Consider the following 23,988-nt stretch of genomic DNA (forward strand, 5'->3'; position numbering starts at 1 on the left):
TTCAAGCCCTCGTGCTTGCATCCATCTTGCGGGAGCGAGCAGCAGTGCGCGCTCTAATTGAAAACAGATGGCCCTTGCGCCGCTGCTCGCTCCCGCAAGGTGGATGCCAAAACAAGCACGAGTGCTTGAAAAGAGCTGTCATGCAGCGGCGCGTTTCGTTTTCAATTAGCTTCGGCCACGCGAGCTTGCTCCTCTACTGCCTGTTTCACCCTCACTCTCCCTTGTCCCCTCGATCCCAGGCTCCTTCACTAGTAATGCAATTTATTATTTATTCAAGCTTAAAAAATATCAGCCCCGGCCACCACACCCTGCCGTATAATTATTAAGAGTTTTCTGCGCGCATTCATCTGGGAACGGGTGCCCGGGAGTGCGAACTCCCCACCAACCACAACACACACTCTGACACGCATACTACATACGACCACGAAATGCAAAACTCACAAGACAGCGCACCATGCATGAAACACCACACTACAGGCATAGGGCTAGAAACACGTTCATCTCACACACACAAAATGCTACTCACAAACCTTACACTTACATGAAACACAACAACACAGGCATAGGGCTACAAAGCACCGTCATCTGAAGCACCCAAATGCTACTCACAAACCATCTCTACCACACACAACACGCACATGCAGACAACACCACTTCATAGGTACATGTCACAAACACTGACACAGCTGATTATTACTGTGGAAAACATATGCAAAGCTGGAGACCAGGCCCGTCAGATATTGCAGTGCCGGTCTGATGAGGAACACCCTACGATGAAGCATGACACCCTAACAGGTGTTTGAGGGCATTACGATCTGAAACTGAGATCTCCCAGCAACTTGAACACTAGTCAGATAGCAACCTGAAGTGCGTCTGCCCATTAGAGGAACTAGCTCTTCTGTCCCCTTTTTGATTTAACGGCCTTGACTATCTTATTACAAAAGGCCTTTGACTGGAGGAATTTAGGAATGCCACACATGTGGCGCGAGGGATATTAGACCACTCCCCAGTGAAAGCAAAGTTAGCAGGACCAATGAGAGATCACACACTGCCACAGAAGATAGACCCATTGTTCCTTCAGAATGAAGACAGAAGACATGCAGGAGGGGCAGAGCAATACTTCAAGGACAACATAGGAACAGTTGAATACGCAATGACCCTCTGGGAAGCATTCAAAATGGTCCTCAGAGGTTGAGCACAGGCAAAAATAGGCGCCATCAAGAAAGAACAACACCTTGAATGTATTTCCCTTGAAAAATAAATATTATGTTTGGAGGCCGGTGCACTAGGAACCGATCCCCAAGCAGTCAAAGATAGGCATAGTCTATGGGTACAACAAAAAGAAATCAGGGATTTATCGGAAGACAGTGCCAGGGCACAGGCACTGGCCACACATCATAGACTTTATGACATAGGGGATAAGGCCAATAGGCTGCTGGCCTGGTTAGATAAGAGACACAAGAAAGGAAGCTGGGTCCCAGGACTGCAAGATACGAAAGGGCCAAGTATGAAACAGGGGCAGTAATAGCCAAGTTCTCCAAATACTATGAGGGGATCTATATGTCTCACTCAGAACACACAGAGGAGGACTGTGGAGACCTCATGCGAAACATCTCCCTGCCGCGACTCACTGAGGAGGACAGGGAGTTGTTAGAGGGAGACCTGACGGTTGATGAAATTATATCAGTATCATGTGACCTGCAATCAGAGAAAGCAGCAGGACCAAATGGCCTACCAGTAGAAATGTATAAGTACATGCTGAATGAAACAGCGGAACACCTGCTGAATATGTTCAGCCAGGCAAAGCATGGGGGCATATTACCACCGGACCAAAGGACAGCTATGATAAAGGTAAACCCAAGACCGGGTAAACCACCCACCGAGTGCAGGTCTTATAGACCAATATCACTACTCAACTACGCAGTGAAAGTGCTCGCTGAGCTCCTGTCCAAGTGCTTAACGAGAGTGATAAGTGCCCTCTTCCACCCAGACCAATCTGGAATTATGCCCCATAGGATTAAATCTTCGAAAGTTGTTTGGAATACTCCACATAATGGAGCAATGCCCAAACGAGCAATCAGCCCTTCTGTCCCTTGATGCTAGCATGGCATTCGATAGCATGGAATGGAGCTACCTCTTCGCAGTCTTTGAACAGTTCAGCATGTGTCCCAAATTTATTGGATGGGTTAAGCTCCTATATGAACAGCCATTAGCAAGGGTACGAATTAACGCCACTGTATCCCGTGTGCACCCTACAGAGAGGTACTAGACAGGGGTGCTTTGTTGTCTCCAATTTTGTTCGTGCTAGCCCTTGAACCACTCGTGGCATGGGTAAGATAGGACCCTTTGATTTGAGGAATACCGATAGGGGAAGAGTGGGAAGACCAAATTTCACTCTACGCAGAAGATATTCTGCTATACTTGAGAAAGCGGAGACACTCAGTTGACCGCATCTTACAGATTTCCGCCTATATGGGTAATATTCGAGATACCAAAACCATTGGGATATTTCACTGTTATATACCCTAGTAGGGGAAGACCCCACCCTGACATCCGGATGTTTATTTCCCATACAAAAGTAACGTTTTAAGTACCTCAGAATCCACATAATTCGGGATCCCCAAGAGTTTCATCGACAGAACGTGGGCCTTCAGATTGATAGACTTATAGCAAATGCAAAACATTGGCACTCGCTTCCCCTGACGTTGATGGGCCGGGCAGCTATGTTCAAAATGATGTCTCTCTTGCGTCTGTTATTTGTATTGCAAAACACGTCATATTAGATGGCCTTCTTCTTTTTCCAATGAGTGAACTCAGCGTTACTGTGGTGTGGGGTGACCCATGTATAGCCCGGAGTAAACTCCAACATGAGGTCTATGATGAAGGCCTAGCGGTACCTGGAATTCATGGTTACTATTGGGCCACCCAGCTAGTGAACGTGAATGGCTGGATGTTTGATGATAGGACAGATCCAGCATACAGGGTTGACAGGCTGGTGAAGGAAGTGGCCCGATTAGGGCCACCCGGGTCACTCGCGACTACCTCCCAGCCTTTCATACAAATGAAGTGTCAGTCAGACAGTAGAGAATACAAACCAAGTATATTTATTCAGGTACACTCAAGCATAGTACAGTCTGAGCAGCCTCCTAGGATTGCTGCAGAGGGACTGGCTTCAGCAAACAGGGAGATACATTATGTACATTTCTGAACCAAGGAATTCCCGCCCATGAACAAAGAAGTACAGTAGGATGAGTTTCAACTCAGAGGATGGGCACACATTATCTCTATGCCAAGGTTGTTCTGTCCATGTCTACAGTTAGACTAGTGGGAGAAATCCTCTATCTATGGGAAAGGTATGCATTAATAAGAACGACATGATTCAATATGGCGGCTAAACATAAAAAGGTGCAGCGAATGCTAACTTAACATAAGAACAATGCACAAACGAAATAGCAAAAACATATTCATTTCATCACTGACAATGGGAGCGAGAAGCCCGCAGGAAATACTTTACACTAAACCAGTAGGTGGGAACCTCCCAACAATACTACAACAGTGGTTAAGTCATGGGCTGCAGCAACAGAATATTTGGGTTGAGAGGGTAAACTCATGGGTATAACACCCCTATGGGCGGGTGACCTTTTGAAGGGAGTAAGAAGGCTCGGGGGTTTCGCCAAATGGGAGTTACTGGGGCTAGAGATGCTGGGAGACATTTGGAAAGGATGGGCGTACGTCACATTTGCAGACCTACAAGCAGAGTATGATACGGGGAAAGGGGAGTGACTCAAATACATCCAATTAGGGCACGCCGTGCGAAGATACATTTGGGAAGGAGAGATCCTGGAAACTGCCTCACCATTGAAAGACAGGATATTGACAGAGCGACTGCAGCACAAAGCTAAATCCTTACTTTACAAAAAGATAACTAATAATGCCCCAGACCCCATGAGTGCTCACTGGATGTGGGCTCCTTGGATGACGAGGAATGGGTAGAGGTGCTCCAAGGCCTGAGAGAAGTGGCGATATGGGCAAGGTTCCGACTTACACAGCTTAAAGTGCTGCATGGAGTATATTACCCTAGGTCAGTGTTACACCAAATGGGACGTAGCGAATCTACACTGTGTCATCGGGGATGTGAGGCTGAGGGGTCCTTCTATCACTTACTCTGGGAATGCCCAGTCCTGCAAGTGTACTGGCAGAAAATAGTCGAAGTACTGACAGAAGTGGTGGGCATGGAAGTCCCCCTAAAACCAAAATGGTTCCTTATGATAACCGCCGGAAATTATGATTGGCCGAGACATGTAAGACAATGGTTGGCATTGGCTGCAAAAGTGGCAAAACGAAATGTGGCAAGGAAGTGGGGTGAGATTGCTACCTCGACTGTGGCGGAGTGGGAAACTGATCTAGATTGGTGCTGGCAAGAGGAACAAACGACATACAAGAGTAGAGAGTGCCCTAAGAAAGGGGAAACAAATTTGCGGGTCTTGCAGACATACCAAGGTCTGTAGGATAGACACAGTGATGTAGCATGCATTACTGTTAGGTAAGATTGCAGCAAGTCATATAACGCATAGGACTTCGATCTAAAATGGAAATTATGATACGCTATAATTGCTCTTTGTATGTACAAATTATTGTTTACGTATTAATAAAAAGATTTTAAAAATAAATAAATAATGGAGCAAATTGAGCGAGATGAACCTTTCCCATGAAAGCTAGTGAGCATTGACCACTCCATGAAAACTTTCAAAAAATGGTACAGAATTATGCATTTTATAACATAAAAGGAATTTTGTCAAAAAAAGAAAAGGGGACTCATTTAAAAAGTAGTTGTTTTTTTTGTTTGTTTAAAAATACGTGCATTACTGCCTCCTCTTAAACAAACATTTCTTTTACATTCACAAAGGGATCTTTCCATATGAAATGGGTTACCACTACATTTGCAGCCGATAATGTATTAATGTTTTGCAAGAAAAATGTGGTTGGAAACATTAATATATACCATTCCGATTCAGTATTTAGAAGGGGCGCCCCTTCCAAATACTGAATCAGAATTTGGTTGCAAACCCAAATTTCAATTTGGTAACTAGTTACTGAATCACAGTTTGGGTTTCATAGATGCCAAAATGCTTTTTTACTTTACCAAATGGGCCGATTCTGCGAACGTAAAAAAGCTGAACACATCTGGCCCTATGTTCTTGGAGGTTGATAACCCAGTTTGTATGAGAGAGAGGTAAACTAAGTGAAACAGAGCTAGTGGAGCATAGCAGTGACAGTGAAAGAAAATGAGATAGGATAGAAGACGAAGTGTTATAGGGAGAGCAGGAGGATGGAGTAAGGGAGGATCGAAGATAGAGAAAGTGGAGCCAGAAAAAAACAAAGGAGAGAGTTGGGTCCTTCCCAACCCCGTAGCATGTACATAAATCAAGCGCACACGTAGCTCGGTATTACATGTCTTTATTATGTAATCATTAACTGTAGCATAATGCTTCATGAATTTTATTAACCACAATCAATTACTTATGTCACTAGACTACGGAGTCCGATAGGGACCATAGGGGTCCCGCACTCTATAATACACAAGAAACTACATTTCCCCCTTTGTTAAATAAAAAATACAAATAAATACATATACACATTATAGTTCCTCAATGAGTCGTCGAGGTGCTTAAATCTCTCTTCCAGATCTCGTGGTATGAGTTGGAGATACAGGAGAAAACCACAGCAGGTGGTGAGCTAGCCACTGAGGCAGTCCTATGGCTCCCCTGGCCCTCTGATGGCAAAGTCTCACTCTGGATGTCTGGAACCACGAAACTCTGAGACAAATGCTTGAATTGTGAGGAAACCCTAGTAATGGACTTTCCAGGATGGTGAGTTGTCACCATGTGTCCCTTACAAGTCACAACTTCCAGTAGATTGGCATTGAATGTTGCATTAAATTTGTATTTTCGCCTTTGTCTGACCAGGATACAATCCCTTTTCTGAAACATAATGTCCCGAGCACATTGACGCTTGTCAGCATAAGTCTTCATTCTGGACTTGTGAAATGAATCAGTGAGTCGAATTTTCGTGGCATCAATTGTTCCTTCAGTGGTCCACTGGAGCATCTTGGTACCTATGGCTATCCTAAATATCAGGGTCACCGGGCTTTCGTTGTTTGTAGAATGAGTGTTAGATCTGTAGGCTCAAAGAGTAGAATGAAGAACTGACTTGAGCTCAAGTCTCTCTAGTGCAGCACTCTGAACAGCCTTCTTAAGAGTGCTCATAAAACACCATTAGCCTGTGGCCATAGAGGTGTGCTATTCTAATGCTCTATATTCAAATGAGTAAGAAAGTCTTTGAATTCCCGACAATTGAATGGAGGGCAAGTTAATCCTTCATGGGTAACTGACAGTTCATCACGCACATTTTTATTATTCACTGTCATTATCAAGGGGCCGAGTATGTGTTCTCCAGGACTGATGCATGCCTTTGAGGATGTGCCTATTCCTATGTGCATTGGTAGCAGCACTTATTTGCTCCAATGACATAGCTGCAGGATCTTACAACTGAGTTAACGTAGACCTTAGCCACTTTAGATGGGATTCCTTGACACTGTTAGGGCACTTGAGAAAAGTAGTCTGCAGGGTTTTGATCTTGGTGTAGTCATACTCTTGCAGTCCCAGTCCCTACCTCTCAATGCCAGGGGGCATTTTGGTCTTTGGATTACCATAAATAGTGAGCAGTGCTTGATAATCAGTAATATGTGTAAAAGCTTTTCCATACAGCAACACACAAAAGTGTTCACAAGCCCACAAAACAGCTAGGCTCTCTCTTTCAGGTTCCGAGTAAGCGTATTCAGTCTGTGACAAACTTTGGCTAGCATAAGCCAAAATACACCTTCATGCATGTGCATGTGCATGTCCACTATGTTGAGCAAGACTTGCACCCAAGTCCACTGGTGCTGGCATCCACAACAATCTCTGTATGCAACTTCAGATCAAAGTGGGCCCTTTCAGTAGCATTTTCATTTGCATGCTTAATGCTTTTGAAACTGTGATCACATTCCTGCCACCACTGAAATGAAACATTCCATTTTATTAACTCTCTCAATGAGGCACTCACACTAACAAAGTCACGAGAACAGTAGCTGGCCATACCAAGAAAAGAACGAAGCATGGTTATACCTTGTGGAGGTGTGATGGATGACAAAGCCTGAACCTTGGCTGGATCTGTAGTCATTCCTCCTTCTGAGAAAATGTGCCTAAGTTTTAGTTTTGTTTTGTGAAATTAACACTTTTCAGCATTCAACATAAGGTCTTCATCAGCCAGTAGATGGAACACTTGTGTAAAGGTACTATCATATTCCTTTTGTGTGGCCACAAATACTAGTATATCATCACTGTAATTATTACTTGCATGACAGGCTGTATAATATGATAAATTACATCTTGGAAATGTTCAGCAGCTGAAGAATCTAAAAACTCAATCGTTTGTATCTGGACAAACAAACACCAGTTGAAAAAGTAGTAAGATACTTGCAATTTTCTTCCAGTTCAAGCTGATGATATCCTTTGTTTAGATCAAGCCGTGAGAAGACTTTTGCACCATTCAGTCGTGTAATCATATCAGCAATGCATGGACCTGGGTGTTGTTCCCTTTCAATAGCCTTGTTTGCTTGATGCATGTCAACACAAATTCGCCCAGACGCTCCACTGTCCTTTTTAGGTACATCCGCTATCGGCAACACCCATGGTGTTGGACCAGTTGAACGGTAATTGATATCATGCTTTAGCAATATCTCAATTTCTTTGTCAACAGTCTCTTAGAGATGAAATGCAATTCAACCATGTCAATGAGCAACAGGATGAATGTCCTCATTAGTGTGGGGCTGCACTTTCATTTTCTTAAGGTCTCCTAATCCATGAACCAAATATCGAAACTGATTCACTATGTCATGATGAGCATTGACATCATAGTTCACAAAAATGAGCCCCATGTCATCAGCGGTGCTGAAGGTGAGCAAACATGCACTCGATGAAGTACCCTGAATGACATGAATTGGGGCTTGTACCTTCATCTTTTTGTGTTTTATGATTGCCATGAATGAACCTCGACTTCATAGTGGGTTTGAGGCTGCTCACGTAAATACCTTGGTTTCTGTGGTTTAAGATGGGGCACAGGAGACAGTTCATGGTACTTTTTGACTGGCATATTTATCGATGCACCACTGTCTGTGACAAATGGTATATAGCAACCAAAAACCTTCCGTTTTATTTTTGGGACAATGTACAAATAAATTTAGTGATTTCACTTGTCATTCCTTTTCTAACTTGCATTCTTCTTTACAAGAAGCCAAACATACACGTGCATGTCTTTCAGTAGTCAGCATTGACATTGCACACCCATCTTCTTCACTGTTGCTTGACAGTGAAGTCAAAGAACCTCTTGACAAAGAACTAGATGACAATCTGCCTCTTTCAGTTTCCACTTGCCTCAACTGATATTGCCTTTTAATGTGGTAGGTGCGACTGGAATGCTTTTGGAATTTTATGGCAGCCATTTTGCTTTACGACATGAAGCATTGGCAGACATTTTGTCTTCCTGACATGACACACTCACTTTTTCTCTCACCTTGCAAACTGTTACAAAAGGGTTCTGTTTCCCGCAGCCTTTATATATCTGCCAAATGACAGGACATTTACCTTCATGCGTAAAGGAAAAGCCACATTGATAACACAACTTTTTGTTCTTTGGAATCATGACTTTGTATCCTTCTGCCTTGTGCATTTTCTTGTGGCCTCCATATCAGCGGCTTGTTTTTCGGCTCGTTTTTCTTCTCTGGCCGCCAAGAGCACACGCTCCAGACTGAGCATTTCCCTCAGCATTTGGCCTCGGAAGGAATCGGAAAGGCAACCATGTATGACTCTGTGATGAATGGCTTCTTAATAATTGAATTTGTTCAATTTACAGTGTTTGATGAGCATTTCAGGTCTTTCAATAAATTCATCCATCGTTTAACCATCTCTCTGTCTCGCCTGATTGAAAATATACCTCTCATAGTCAACCCTCGGCATCGGATAGAACTTGATTTTCAAGGCCACCTTGACATCCTGATAAGATATTCTGTCCACCTGTGATATCTTCTTTATCACTTCTTTCACTCCTTCTCCTTCTATGTTCTTAAGATATTTGATCTTTTTGTCATTTATTTTTTCTAGTGCATCAATGAAATCATCAAAAGTTTTGACCCTAGCAGTCCATTGTGTGCCAAGACTCTGCCTTTTGGCAATATTAAATGAAGCCGGCGATTTTAAGAAAATGGCGATGTCATACTTTGTGCTGTTTTCTGCAGCTGCTGCCCAGATTATATACTGGTTTTCACTGCTTTTAGCGATTCTTTGCTTTTCTCCGCTTCCCCTCACAACGTTCCCTTGCACCTGGCTGTTGCCGTTTACTGCACTTTCTGTACCTGGTCGAAGTTTTCGCATTGTATGAATGACAACTTTGTTTTAGGTTGTCACTGCTCTTCTTATCCCAGTTGCATTAGCAACTTTCTGACTGACAATAAGTGAAGCTTTCGGTGGGGCCTTCCCTTTCTTCAAAGGTCTTGTACCGGCTGGAGTTGCTGTTTGACTCCATATACACCAACCGTTGATTCTTCACTTCGACTGAGGCACACATGGCACGCACAAGCAGTTTGCTGGACCTTAACACACTCTCTGGGTGAATACTCTCGACTCTTCAGGTAGCCGAGTTTACGTATCCTCTATCTTGTCGCCAGTTATAGCATCATCCCCAGCACCGAAGCATGCAAATGAATCACGGCACACACAGCTCGGTATTACACATCTTTTTTTCTGTAGAGTGTAATCATTATTTGAAGCGTATTGCATCATGAATTTCACTAAGCACACCCAATCGCTTACGTCACGAGATTACGGAGTCTGATTGGGACCATATGGGTCCCACGCTCTATAATACACAAGACACTACAAGAGTGCAGACAGAAATAAAGAGAGAGACAGATAAATGGAGAGAGGGAAAGAGCGAAAGAATGAAAGTGGAAAACAAGAAGGACGAGGCAGATTGTGAGATCGAGGGAGTGTGAGAGAAAGTGAGAGTATTGGTATGATTATTTTTATGCCAGCCTGGCTCGTATTTTGGTTAGTAGTGCCAAGCCGGACCCCCAGTTCGGCTCTTTCTATGAAGTCTCAGGCTTGCCCATCTCTATTTATAAGTTTGTACTGTCACCCATAAGTATCTTGGCACAAAGATGACAGGGGAGGGTCGCATGCCAGAGTAGGGTTAGCAGAAAAGAAGCGTTCATAGCTTTCCAAAATACAAAGTGGTTCTCAATTACCCACAGATTAATAGGAAATGGCGATGTGTTTCCTAACTTCGAGATAAAGTGTTAGAGCGCTTAAATCTGGAAACAACCAAAGACATTTGTCCTCGGATCTAGGGAATTGAGTGGGAAGATGAGGGCTCTGTCTGAAGTTCAAAAATTAAAGACCTAGCCAGGCAGAAACAGCTATGGAGGATGGTTTTGACTTTACTGCGAAAATGGCTCAGTATCTCCACATTGTTCCCTTGTCAACCTAACTTTGGAGGCAGGGGTGGTTCCAACTAAGTGGAAGCAGGCGGTGGGGTCTCCCATCCTCAAAAAGCCTTCCTTGGATCCATCTAAGCCCGAAAACTATCGTCCCATCTCGCTGCTGCCTTGGCCGGCGAAGATAACAGAGGCCCATGTCAACTTGGCCCTGTCTGAGTATCTCGCACGAACCAATGTCCTCGACCCCACACAAAACGGCTTCCGTGCTGGGCACAGCACGGAGACCGCCCTCCTTGTGATGGTGGAACATCTCCGTGCGGTGCTGGATGCTGGACAGACGGCGGCGCTGATACTGTTAGATCTCAGCGCCGCCTTCGATACAGTCTCTCACAGCATCCTCCTGCATCGGCTCGAGGAGATAGGTGTCGGCGGACAGGCTCTGCAGTGGTTCCGCTCCTACCTTGGCAATCGTTCCTTCTGTGTTTCCATCTCTCCCTTCAAGTCCATCTTCCAACCACTGGCCATGGGGGTTCCGCAGGGATCCTCGCTGAGTCCCACGTTGTTTAATCTCTACGTGAGACCGCTAGCTGATGTCGCTAGGCAGTGGGGCCTAACCTTGGTCTCATATGCCGACGACACACAGCTGGCGGTTACTCTCAGCGGGGATGCGGAAGTAGATGCCCCCAGGTTTCAGGATGGATTGAAGGCGGTGGCTAGCTGGTTGACAGGGAACTGTCTCCAGCTGAATGCCACTAAAACAGAAGTTATGGTTGTCGGTAGGGGAGCGGAACTCTGGGGTGATCAATGGTGGCCATCTGAGCTGGGACCATCCCCGGCGCCGGTTCTGGAGCTGAAAAATCTGGGAGTGTGGATAGACTCGGGTCTGACTTTCGTTGGACATACTAAAAGAACAGCGGCTGGTTGCTTTGGTCTGTTGAGAGGCTTAAGACCTGTTCCTAAGTACTTTGATGCCCCAACCAGACAGTTAGTAATCCAGGCCACTGTCATCTCTCGCCTGGATTACGCGAGTTCTCTTCTCGCCGGGGCCAATCAGGCCGAGTTATCGATTACAACGAGTACAAAACGCCGCCGCCAGGGCGATTGTCGGCCTCCCTAAATTCTGCTCGGTGGCGAACGTTCTTCGCTCCCTACACTGGCTCCCAATAAGGAAGCGTATTCTTTTCAAGGTACTCTGCCTGGCTTTTAAGATCTTGAGAGGCATAGGCCCTGAAATTCTGTCTGGCTCTCTTTCCCTTTATGTCCCTACTCGCACTCTTCGCTCCCAGGGCCAGGCCCTGGCTGTAGTCCCCAGATACAGGCTTTGCCGCATGGGCGGCCGCTCCTTTGGTGTAAAGGCGGCATCAGCCTGGAACTCTCTCCCGGTGGAATTGCGCCTGTTAGAGGAACTTATGGCTTTTAGGAAAGCCTTAAAAACATTCCTGTTTTAGTCTCTAACTCCGAGCCTGTGTTATGTATTTTAGAGTGGTCCTCCCTGGTTCTCTTTTTTTTTTAGCTGTGTTATGTTTTTTATGCACTCCCTTGTTAAATGCGCCAGGACGCTCCTTAGCTGGAGTAGCTGTGCGCACAATAAAAACCAATAAACCAATAACATTGATTCAAAGGAGATTACCACAGCCTAAAAGAGGATAAAACACTAAAATAACAATTTCAATGCGAAACAGAATTCATATTTAAAGTGCCAAAGTCGAGTAAATTTGGATGAATTCCCACTCCAATTACGCAACAAGCTTATTCAGCCATCCTTTCTGAAATGAACATTCGTCATTCACCACGCTCTGAAAAGAAAAACAAAAACACTGGATTTAATGCATAGCTTGCTTTAAGGAAAGTGACGCACTAGTTTCATAAGCAAACAATTCTTAAATCTGCTTTCAAACTACATAACCTTTTAACGTCAAATTACTTACAGAGCCAAAAGACAGCATTCCACTCTCTCAAAAAAATCCAACGCGATTGCTTGCCAAAATAATCATATGTGGTCGAGAGACCTGTGCATGCAAAGAACAACTTTCCTGCCTGTCCTGTGAAAACGCACGTTAACTTTGTTATTGTTTTCTTTTACTAGCAAACGTCATGCAGTTTACCCTGTCTGATGACTTTTACCAAGAAATAAGGCCAAGTAATGGCGTGATACGAGTCAGACTGAAAGGAATCCCCAGGTAGGATACCGCTCTGCCCGATTACACTGACCTAGTGATCCTGGACCCGAATTTACCAGCCAAAAAATCAGCCTTTAACAATCGTACGAAAAAAATGAGCTGCAAGCACATCCCATCCCTGCCCCTGTCTTGTAGGTCCCTGTCTGATTTCCCTGTAAGGCATGAGCTTGGAACATTCCCCCATCAACCCAAAGCCTGCCCGGTCTCCTGACACCCTCCCTACAACTTTCTACTACAATGCCCGACCCCAAGCCCCGTTTTACAAATAACATTTAACAAACACCTTTATATTTGATCGTCATAAACTAAATTAATTCTGCTACCCCAACTTTGCAAATCCCGTTAAGACAACATGATGGCTCTTTGGTTGGACGTTGTGAAGTTCCTTCTCTCAAGTTTCTCTCCAAGTTGCAACATGTTCTCCTCTTCATAATTCCAGGATCAGTCTTGTATCATTATATTGTCAATTTACTTGTGTCAATTTACTGTTTCGCCATTTAAATCACTTCTTTCAGTGGTTATTCAGTGTCTTTTGTTCCAATAATTTCAGTCCAACAATGAGATCCGAATTTCAAGCTTCTCTCTTTTTTGTAAACATCCATATGATCATCATACTCCAGTGGAATTGTCCTCTTCTCCAGATCAAATTCTGTCTACTTTTATCAATGCTATCATTTGAGTACATATAAGAATTCCTTTAGTTCGACATAATGTATTCAAGTTTTTCTGGGGCAGTTCCCATTCCTTATCTTTTAGTTCTCTCTCCCAGTGGCCTTTATTGTTTGGATCATAATTTACACCACTATTTTTATGTCATCTTAACTGAGGACGAAGGTGGTACATTTTTCTTATAAATTAATTGTAGTTTCTTCTTCTTAGATAAACAGAATAATTAATTAGATGCTATGTTCTTCCCACGAGAGTGTGTGGTGGGGGAGGGGGGAGGGCATAATCTATCATACACAAACCTGAAAGCAATTTTTTTCTTAAACTGTACAAAACTGTCTAGAAACATTCTGGTGCCCTCTTCATCATCCCTATCCAAAATATACTTTGCTGCAAGATAAACTAAACTACTTTTCACCGTCCAAAGGGAAGTCATCTACCCTATCACACACCCATGAATAACTTTGAATCATTTTTGTTAATCTGACAAGCGATCATGCGTATCCCATGTTCAAGCCATCTGGTTCAAATGTTTCTAGGTCCATAATATACCTAGATTCTGGTTTGTGTAGGGGTACTCCGTGTTTCCTTCTCTTTTGCTTGCAGTGATCCTGTAAACACAAAAACACTTCGCCGTACTCCAATTAGAATTGTGATACATCTCTTAAAGATTTGCAACTGTGTATTTTGTGTCCTTATTTGTTGTAGGCCTAAAATGCTTCAGGATCCTATTCTTCACATAAAATGTGATGCTCCCTACATGTCTTCTCTAACATGGACAGGTTAGAATGTACACAACATGGTCTGATTTAAAATTGATTGTCTTGTTAATGTAGCTTTTCCTGTGTGTAGTACTTCATATTTGATTACTCTATTGCTGTACTTGCAGGCCTTACAATGTGTACAAGAAAACAACCTCCCTTTCTTTCTTTCTTTCTTCTTAAATCCCTGAAAATGAATACTTTCATTCACATCCTTTATAGTTTTAGGTTTTCAATAAGGTCTCAAAGAGGTAGGCCCTAAAGGTGTACCTAAAACTGAGTGATCCTGTAATGTACCCAATGTTTGACCAGCAATTTACGTATCCTTTCAGACTGACATGAGGATGATGTGATAAATCTCACTGTTTGGGTACTATAAGGTGTCTCTGGGCTTTACTGTTTGTTCAATGACTAGATCAGGTCCTCTCCCTTTAAATTCTTAGTTTTTAATGGTGCTATTTTCAACATCCTGACTGGGTATCCTCTTGCCCTGAATCTTGTCACAGATCAGTCTTAGCATTCTCTGATCTTATTAATGTGCCACAGTTTCTTTTTAATCTAACCATCCAAGCACAAGGTATATTATATTTTATGTTAGATGGATGGAAACTCTTAGCTTGTAGAATGTTGTTCTTAGCCATGGATTTCCCATATTGTATTGCATTGTAATTGCATTTATATAGCACTTACTACCCCTGACTAGGCGTCGAAGCGCTTTTTCGGCCAGTAGCATGCTACTCCGGGACCCATAGAGGATTAGTGTTGAATTAGTATAGTGAAACATGCAAGTACATTTTAAGTGGTGGATAGTTTAGTCAGTTATTTGGATTTGGAATGATAGCAGAAGGATAGAGGAAGAAAAAGGTTTGTATTTATATAGCGCTTGTTACCCCTGATGGGGTGTTCATGCACGCTATTCAGGAAGCCCTTAAATGATTAGTGGTGAATTAATATGGTGAGATATGAAGTAATTTCAGTGGTGGATATTAGTCAGTTATTTGGAGTGAGAAGGATAGCGGAGGGACAAAAGGGAAAGAAAGGTTTGCATTTGTTACGGCGGGATTTCTGATCTATTGCTATAGACTGATACCTGTCATAGAGTAAAAGGCAATCCACTACTAGGTCAAGCAGTTAAGGACTTACACCACTCTAAAGAACCACTTACTACAAATGAGTTTTAAGAGTTTATTATAAAGCCAAAGTTAACTGGAGATACAAACATCTCAAAATAAGGTTAAAAAGATATACTGGTATCACTACAAACATAAATTTTCGAAATGCTCTTAGTCGGCAGAAGAATATCACCAAAACCAATTCAAAAATCATCAGAGTTGCAAGAATAGACACAAGCTGTAACTTGTGAGTCATTTACAGAAAGGAAGAAAATCCAGATTAGACTGTCCCTACACTAGACTAAGTGACATCCCTACTTAGTAAAATCTTAACCTAAAAAGGTGTCAGCTGTGGTGACTTCCAAAGAAGATCACTCACTTCCCTTAGTCTTCGTTGTGAATCGGTCTCTCGCAGTTATCCTATCTGCCTACCCATCCGCTCTCTTAGGTTCCTCAGACCATCTGCCCTAACTCCACCGAGGGGTGCTGTCCCTAATACAAAAATCACATTTACAATAGAAACGCCCTTTAGAGACGCCCCTCACGTGGTGTTGGTTCTGGCATTTTCCATGCTGATACTCCTCTGGGCCCATTGTTAGCGTTGACCTTGCTTCTCAGGCTCTTCTCCGGCAGGACGGTACCCCCAGGAAATTCCTGAAGCCTCCTCCAGGCCTGTGCCTGGCTCCCTGAACAAAACTCTATTCATCACTCTCTTGATTGGAACCTCCTCGCACCTGCAAACAGACACTTGTACAGTGGGCCCCAAATTCCGGCCTCCACCGTATCTTCTAAGTCGTAAACCTTCGAGCAGGCTCCGCAATTTATGCTTAACATGACCTTCCTCTAACTAACTCATGCAGATCAAAAGAAATGACCTTATCTATTCAGGCCTATTAGAATTACATGAAACGGGCCTGTGCACTCTGTAAACCTTTAATTTCTTAGTCTAAACAGTATTCTAACTTATTACACACAATGGTTATATGAAACACTTCTATAAAACATATATTTCAGTTCTATGATCAATAATACTTTGAATTACAACACCATTAAAAATCCATATCATGTGAAAGTGTAACAGCACCTTTCATTCTCTGTGAACTGCCATGTGGCCTATACATTTCTACGTTTAGCAGAATTACATTCTCCTTTACAACAGCCACATAACATGGGATTTCAACATCATTCTAACATCTCTACACACTTCTACATTAGCTTTTCACACTGATATATGCATTCTATTTTAACTAAACACTCATATATTTTCACTCTATAAATTCAACACTCTTATGTAATCTTTACTAAACTGATGCAACGTGCTTGTAAATATGGTGCACTTCTATTTTTCCTCGATGTGCGCTCTCTCAGTTCCCCCCTTTGATGACTTTTAGTAGTCATCACCATCACAACACCATCCCTGAGGTATGAACTGAATCAAACAGAACTCGTTGCAGTACCCTCTAGTTTCATCTTCTCTAGAGCCCTCAGACTCCTGTACTGATTGTCCTGCATCGCAGCTAATCTTCTCTCCTGCTCTCTCATGGATCTCTGCAACCTATTTGATCTATACCATTGGTACAGCCGCACCAATCCCCACAAGGTGATTATACAAATCACTATTATGATGATAGGTTTCAGTATGTACCAAATGAAACCCTTTCCTAGGTTGGCAAACCAACCTCCAACTTTACCCATTCCATGACCTACTTTTTCCCACACATTTACCTGTGTCAAATCCTCAATCTCATGATGAATTTCAGTAATGTTCCGTATATACTTTTCTAGAGGTTTTGAATTGTCTGGAATGTAAGTACAACATTCCTGAACCTTCAAAGCCTTACAGACTCCTCCCTCTTTGGCTAACAGAACGTCTAGAGCAAGTCGGTTCTGAAGAACCATTGCCCTTATCGATTGCATCTCTCCCTCCACCAGCATTAATGATCTAGCAGTACTGGCAGACAACCTATCTACAACTGTTGCCAATCTTCTAATCTTGACATCATTCAGTACTATCCCTAAAAGAGGAAACATAGCACCAAATACGTCTCCAACTACCTCCTCATAGTTTACATCCCTTCTTCCTCTAGCTTGAGTTCCTCCCTCTATAATTTCTAAATCCTTAGCATGGTATATTTTGGGGAAGACAATTGCCAAATAACATGATCCATACCAATTATCCGGTAGTTTCACGTATGCATTTCTTCCACAAACAAAATATACATTCGGGATCACCTGCATTCCCTTCAAGAAATCCTTTGTATAATATTCTAATTGGAAAGCATGTTCACAATTTACTTCTCCCACAAACACATTCTCATAATAGGTTTTACCCCTATACATACACAGTTTCCCTTTTTGCTCTCGATCTAAAGCTATTGGACCATTACTACCCTTTCTTTTATGTGACCTTTCTTCCTCAGTCCAATCTGTTTTCCATTGGCCTGAAGCCTTTAAGATCTTCTGCCTCCTATACCGATCATCCACCTGTCCTATAAACCTTTTCTCAATTTCTGACACTTTACAAGTCAAATTATTTCTTCGGGCATGTGAAGTATCCAACGTTTTCCAAGGAATGAAAAATTTCTTTAATCTATCTTCACTCTTATAATAATCCCACTTGTTCATGTGCTTGTAGTTTGGAACTTCTGGTAAAACAGCATCAAAATTTGAAAAATAATACTTGAAACCATCACGTTCATAAAATATACTAAGCAACAAACTACATGTGATTCCATAAGTCAATGGAAGATGATGATATCTAATACCTTCGTCTACAGAGGCTGGCAATTGCATGCACACATAGCAATCCTTTGCCTCCATAGCATCAATATATTCATAAAGCAATTTAGCATATGCATTTGATTTGAAATTTCCCTGTGATTCATCCACATGCAACCTACGAGTCTCAGCTGCTAGTAAAGCTTTATCTTTCTCTGTATTGTCCCCCCTTTGACCAGCAGTAGTAGGTTTCTGTATCGATACAATTTTTGCTTCCTCTGTTGCTTTCCCTTCATTTTCATGTCCCACTACATATGATATAGTAACTACTAAAACTATAAGAAAAATTACTCCCACTAAAAGTGTGCCTACTATGCATTTTGTCTTGCGGTTCGGGTTGCCGGCCTCCATGATCTCAAGACAGTGTAGTTCTGATTTTCTTTCACAAAACAAAGTCTCTTTTCTTTGCTTATTCAGTCTTTCCGAACCACACCTGGAAGCTGATAATCCCTTCTGCAAGATCAGTCTTTGAGTTCTATAGCAACAGACAACCCTAGCCCTTCTCCGTCCACTAAATGGGAAGTCCCTAAATTTCTTCTTCTTCCACATGGCGCTAGGTTATCTTTCAATCTGTTTATTTACAAAGTCTTTAGCAATCTGGAATCATACGTGTTCCAGCGGCTCTAATCACGTATTCTAATATTTCCAAACGAAGAATGATCTCCTCGAGTGTTGGCATCGTTGAACAAAAAGTCGGAAATTCGATTCTGTTTAAAACCAGTTCTCTTATCCTGCTCAGATAAGGAGGATTGGGGATAGTGAGTGTCAGCAACCCTTCGACCTCCACTCCTTGTATCAACAACACTACTTCCAATGTTATGATTGGGTCAGTATTGATCACTGTCACTTCCCTCACCCTCCCGGATCTCCGTGCACTGGACATCTGCTGCTAGGTAGGTCCACTCAGGAGTAGCGTATCTTCTGCAGGGCACTCGCACCCTCCTCGATCTTCTCGGACCCTCCTGTTCCTGTCTTTGTGCACCTTTGTCCAGATCCGAGTCTTCAGATATAGGAGCAAGAGTTCTCTCTGGAGTTGGCTTCAAGCTCGGCCTCTTCTTTCTTTCAGGCCAACTAGCTTCTCCACGCCTTGTGCTCCTATTTCTTGTCCTCACACTCGGTTCTTGATCCGTGTCTGAGCCGTATTCACAGCAACTTTCTCCTTCGGTGGCAACTTCAGTTTCACTGTCGTCCTGTCTTTCTTCTGCTGGATCTGTAGCACTCCCAACCTCTTTCGACACCCCCACAGCTTGACTGATCCCCTCTAGTGGTTCGCCGTCCACAGCTGGATTTTCATCTGTGAGAGGAGCTGTTTCTTCTAAGGGTGCTGGAACTCTTCGAGTATGGGAATCATGGATACAGTTTGGCAGCCCTCCACACTTTACAGCAGTATTCGTTGTCAGGATTATTTGGTAGGGCCCCTTCCAACGCACGTCTAGGCAGTTCTTCCGGACGTGTTTTTTCACAAGCACCCAATCACCAGGGCACAAGTCGTGACATAGGTCTCTTGAAGATGGAACTTCAGCAGCCTGCACCTGAAGAGACACAGAATGAATGACGTCAGAAAGTCCCTTGCAGTAATCCAGGATCAGGTCCTCTGTAATATTCAACAAAGCTGTAGTTGGAACAGACGGAAGTCTCATTGCCCTCCCCATTAAAACCTCATGTGGAGAGAGACCTGTCCTCCTGTCTGGTGTGCTACGCATACTCATGAGTACCAAGGGCAGAGCATCAGGCCAGCTTAAGGACGTCGATGAACATACTTTGGCTATTCGGGACTTTAGAGTTCCGTTTATCTGCTCCACGATACCTGAAGCCTCTGGTCGATAGCTACAGTGCAACTTCTGATCAATGTTTAATGCAGAGCAAAGCATCTTCACAACTTCACTGTTGAAATGAGTTCCTCTGTCTGATTCCAAGGAGGTCGGCACCCCAAAGCGCGGGATCAACTCTCTAAGCAACAACTTTGCTACTGTGAGTGTATCGCACCTGCGTGTAGGGTATGCTTCGACCCATCTGGAAAATATGCATACAACCACCAGAACATACCTGAGGCGGTTGATTTTTGGCATCTCAATAAAATCTAATTGCATTCGGTTGAAAGGCCCCCAGACCTCCCAATGTGACTCATTGTAACTGGTGTTCTTTTCCCTATGTTCAATTGCTGACATGTAACACATCTTCGACACACTGCTTCTGCTGCAATCCTAAACTTTGAATTATACCAAGTCTGCCTAAATAACCTCAGCATGGCATCTCTTCCTAAGTGTACTGGACCATGTATCTGTCGTGCCATTGGACTCACTAATTCCTCAGGTAATACTGCCCTTCCATCTGCTGAAACCCACAAATCCATTTCACTTTTCACACAACCTGCTGTTTCCCATGCCTTCTTCTCAGAATCAGGTGCGTTCTCTTGCATGTCTTTTAAATCCTCCCAAGTATCAACTGTTTCTAGCATCATGTTTAACTCTGTCTTTTCCTGAGTCCCACCTACTTCCACTTCCGTGAAAGAATATCCTTGCTCCGCACAATATCGAGCAACTTCGTCTGCATATCGATTACCTTGCGACACAAAATCTGTATTTTTGGTGTGGGCTACACATTTAACGATTGCAATTGCTGCTGGACCTTGTAATGCTTCTAACAACAGTCGCACAAATTCCCCATTTCGAATAGGCGAACCAGAGGAGGTCATGTAACCTCTCTGAGACCACAATTGCCCAAAATCATGAACTACACCGAAACCATATTGGCTATCGGTATAAATGGTGACTCTAATTTTGCTACCTGCTAAACAGGCACTTGTCAATGCAATGATTTCGGCTACCTGAGCGGAGTGTACTCCTTCCAGGCAAGCGGCTTCCACAACTCCAGTAATAGTGCAAACAGCATAAGCTGCTCTCAACCGACCAGTATTGTCTCTTAAACATGAGCCATCAACAAAGAAAATTTCATCAGGGTCAGTCAACGGCTCATCCACAATATCTGGTCTGGGCTTGGTGCATAGTTCAGTCACATCAAGGCAATCGTGATCTTCACATTCTTCGCCTTCTATATCATTAGGAAGTGGCATCAATGTAGCAGGATTCAAAACAGAGCACCTCTTAAGGGTCACGTTCTCCGCAGCAAGAATAACTTGCTCGTAGGGCGTGAGCCTATTATTGGTTAAGTGCTGTGTCTTGGTCCTGGTCATTAACAGTTCTACAGAATGAGGTACATACACCACTAATTGGTGTCCCATAACTATATTTTCACACCTTTCAATGCTGACACCTGTTGCAGCAACGGATTTGAGACATCCGGGCAACGCTGCGGCTACCAGATCTAAAGTAGCCGAAAAGTATGCAACTGGTCTACGGGCATTTCCATGAGTTTGTACTAAAACTGACAAAGCACAACCCTCTCTTTCGCAGCAGTAAAGTGAAAATGGTTTTTCGTAATCAGGCATCCCCAAACCTGGAGCACGGCACAAGTCCTCTCTCAGCTGTAGGAACGACATCAAACAATCCTTGTCCCATGGTACCGGATCACTCACCTCCTTGTGCGTCAGTTTTTGTAAGGGTTTTGCTTTCAGGGAAAAGTTAGCTATCCACTGTCGGCAATAACCAACCATTCCTAGGAACATCCTGACTTCTCTCTGTGTCGTAGGCGAGTTCATATTCATTATCGCCTCTATCCTATCTGGTGACACCTTGCGCTTTCCTTTTTCTATCCGGTGACCCAAGTACTGTACTTCTGTCAGATAGTACTGCAATTTGCTCGGAGATACCTTATGCCCATTTTCAGCTAAATGGTTCAGCAAGGCGATGGTATCCATCTTACAAGCTTCTTCCGTTCCTGACGCAACAAGTAGGTCGTCTATGTACTGGACCAGAACCGAGTTCTGTGGCAGTACTAGACTTTCAAGATTTTTCTTCAATAGCTGGTTGAAAATTGATGGGCTTTCTGTATACCCCTGTGGGATACGACACCATGTTGGGACACGATTTTCCAGCTTAAAAGCGAAAAGAAACTGGCTCTCCTCATGTAATGGAATTGAAAAGAAAGCCGGACAAAGATCTATCACTGCAAACCACTCAGCTTGGAATGGTATCTGAAACAATATCACTGATGGATTCGGTACCACTGGACAACATGAAACAACTATGTTATTAATCCTCCGAAGATCTTGTACTATTCTAAATTTCCCACTAGGTTTTTGCAAACCCATAATCGGGGAGTTGCATGGACTACCCACGATTTCCTTCAGTATTCCCTGTTGAATCATAGAGTCGATTACGGGTTTTATTCCTGCAATCGTCTCCGGGGTCAATTTGTATTGAGGCGTTCTTGGATATTCAACATTTGGTTTTACCATGATCTTCACTGGTTCTACTCCTTTGATCAATCCTATCTCTTCTCCAGTATAATCCCATACCTCTGATGACACTGTATCTCGTAAGTCCCAAGGAAGCTCCTCCACAGTCAGGGTAGGATACAGTTCTACGCATACTCTCGAATTTGCAACTTTAAAGGTAGCATCATCGTCTGTAGTCTGTACCTCCACTCCCTGAGGTGTGCAGTATATTGTGCAGTTCAGTTTGCACAATAAGTCTCTTCCTAACAGACACACAGGACTAGAATCACATACTACAAACTGATGTTCATCGGTGTAGTTTCCTATTTTCACTCGCACTGGTTCCGTCAAAGGGCTAGTCATTCTCCTATTTGCGACTCCTACCACTTGAATTGTTTCCCCCGACATTGGTAGATCTGGAACCACTACCGATCTCAAAGTTGATCGAGTAGCTCCGGTATCTACTAAGAATGTTGTAGGACACCCTGCCACTTCAGCCTCAACAAACGGTCCTCTTTGATCCACCTCTAGAACTGCCCCGAGGGTACAGTCCTCCTCTCTACTTACACGTCGTCCCATCAATGGATCAACGTAGTAACACTCTTCTTCGTCTATAAAAAGAGGCATTTGTCTATAGATCTTTCCCCCTGTCGTAATCTTTGGTGGCTGCAAGGAACTGAGCTCGTGGAGCCGAAGTCCCCCCTTTGGCCACCTTACTCCTTGACTCTGTCAGCCCTTGAACTGGAACTTCTTGAACTTCCTCCTCCCCTACTTCTAGGTCTCCGTTTTCAGGGTTATAGGGACACTCGCGTTTCCAATGTCCCACCTGGTGACTCGTTTTTTTCAATGTAGCAACGTCTATTCTAGGTCTCGGGTTTTCCTCGTTGTCCTTATTCTGACTATTTGATTTCCGTCCCATTGTCCCTGTTCCCTGTTGCTTCTGTCCACCCTTTCCAGCCGACTGCATCTGCACCATCATCAGTTTCTCCTTTAGTTTCTTTGCTTTGGAATCGATTTCATCACTGCAATACCTTGCGTATCTCAAAATTTCATCTAATGGTTTGTTTTGCCAACAAATTAAATGTTGCTGAATCATCAAACAAATATCAGGTCTCAACCCCAAAACGAACTTCGATACAAACTGTCCTATCTCCTTGGGATCCATTACATCTAATCCACTGTATTGTTTGAATGTTTTCAGCAATCGCTCATAAAACTCATGAACTGTCTCTTTGGGTTCCTGTCTTGTTCGGTCTATTTTTACCCAATCTATATCTTGTGGTGGTACCTTCTCCTTCAGCCATGTCATCACCCTTTCATATTTTAACATTATACTTTCTGGCGGTCCATTAGTACGAGCATCCCTTTCTGGTTCTGCAGTTGGCCATTCGACACTAACCTTGCATGCTATCCACAAGTCTCCTGGGACCACAATGTCGAATAAGGTGTTCAAATCAATCCACAATACTTTTGAAATCTTGACAAACCTCTCTACCTGCTTGTACCACTCTACGGGACTTTCCCTTAACTTCGGAAATGAGTTGGTAAATGCAGCCAAATCTCCCCTACTCCAGGGCACGAGTACATAACTCGCATTCGCTATTTCTCGCAAAGGGAATGC

This window comes from Lissotriton helveticus, chromosome 5_1 (assembly GCF_964261635.1).
Source record: "Lissotriton helveticus chromosome 5_1, aLisHel1.1, whole genome shotgun sequence".
Taxonomy (NCBI): Eukaryota; Metazoa; Chordata; class Amphibia; order Caudata; family Salamandridae; genus Lissotriton; species Lissotriton helveticus.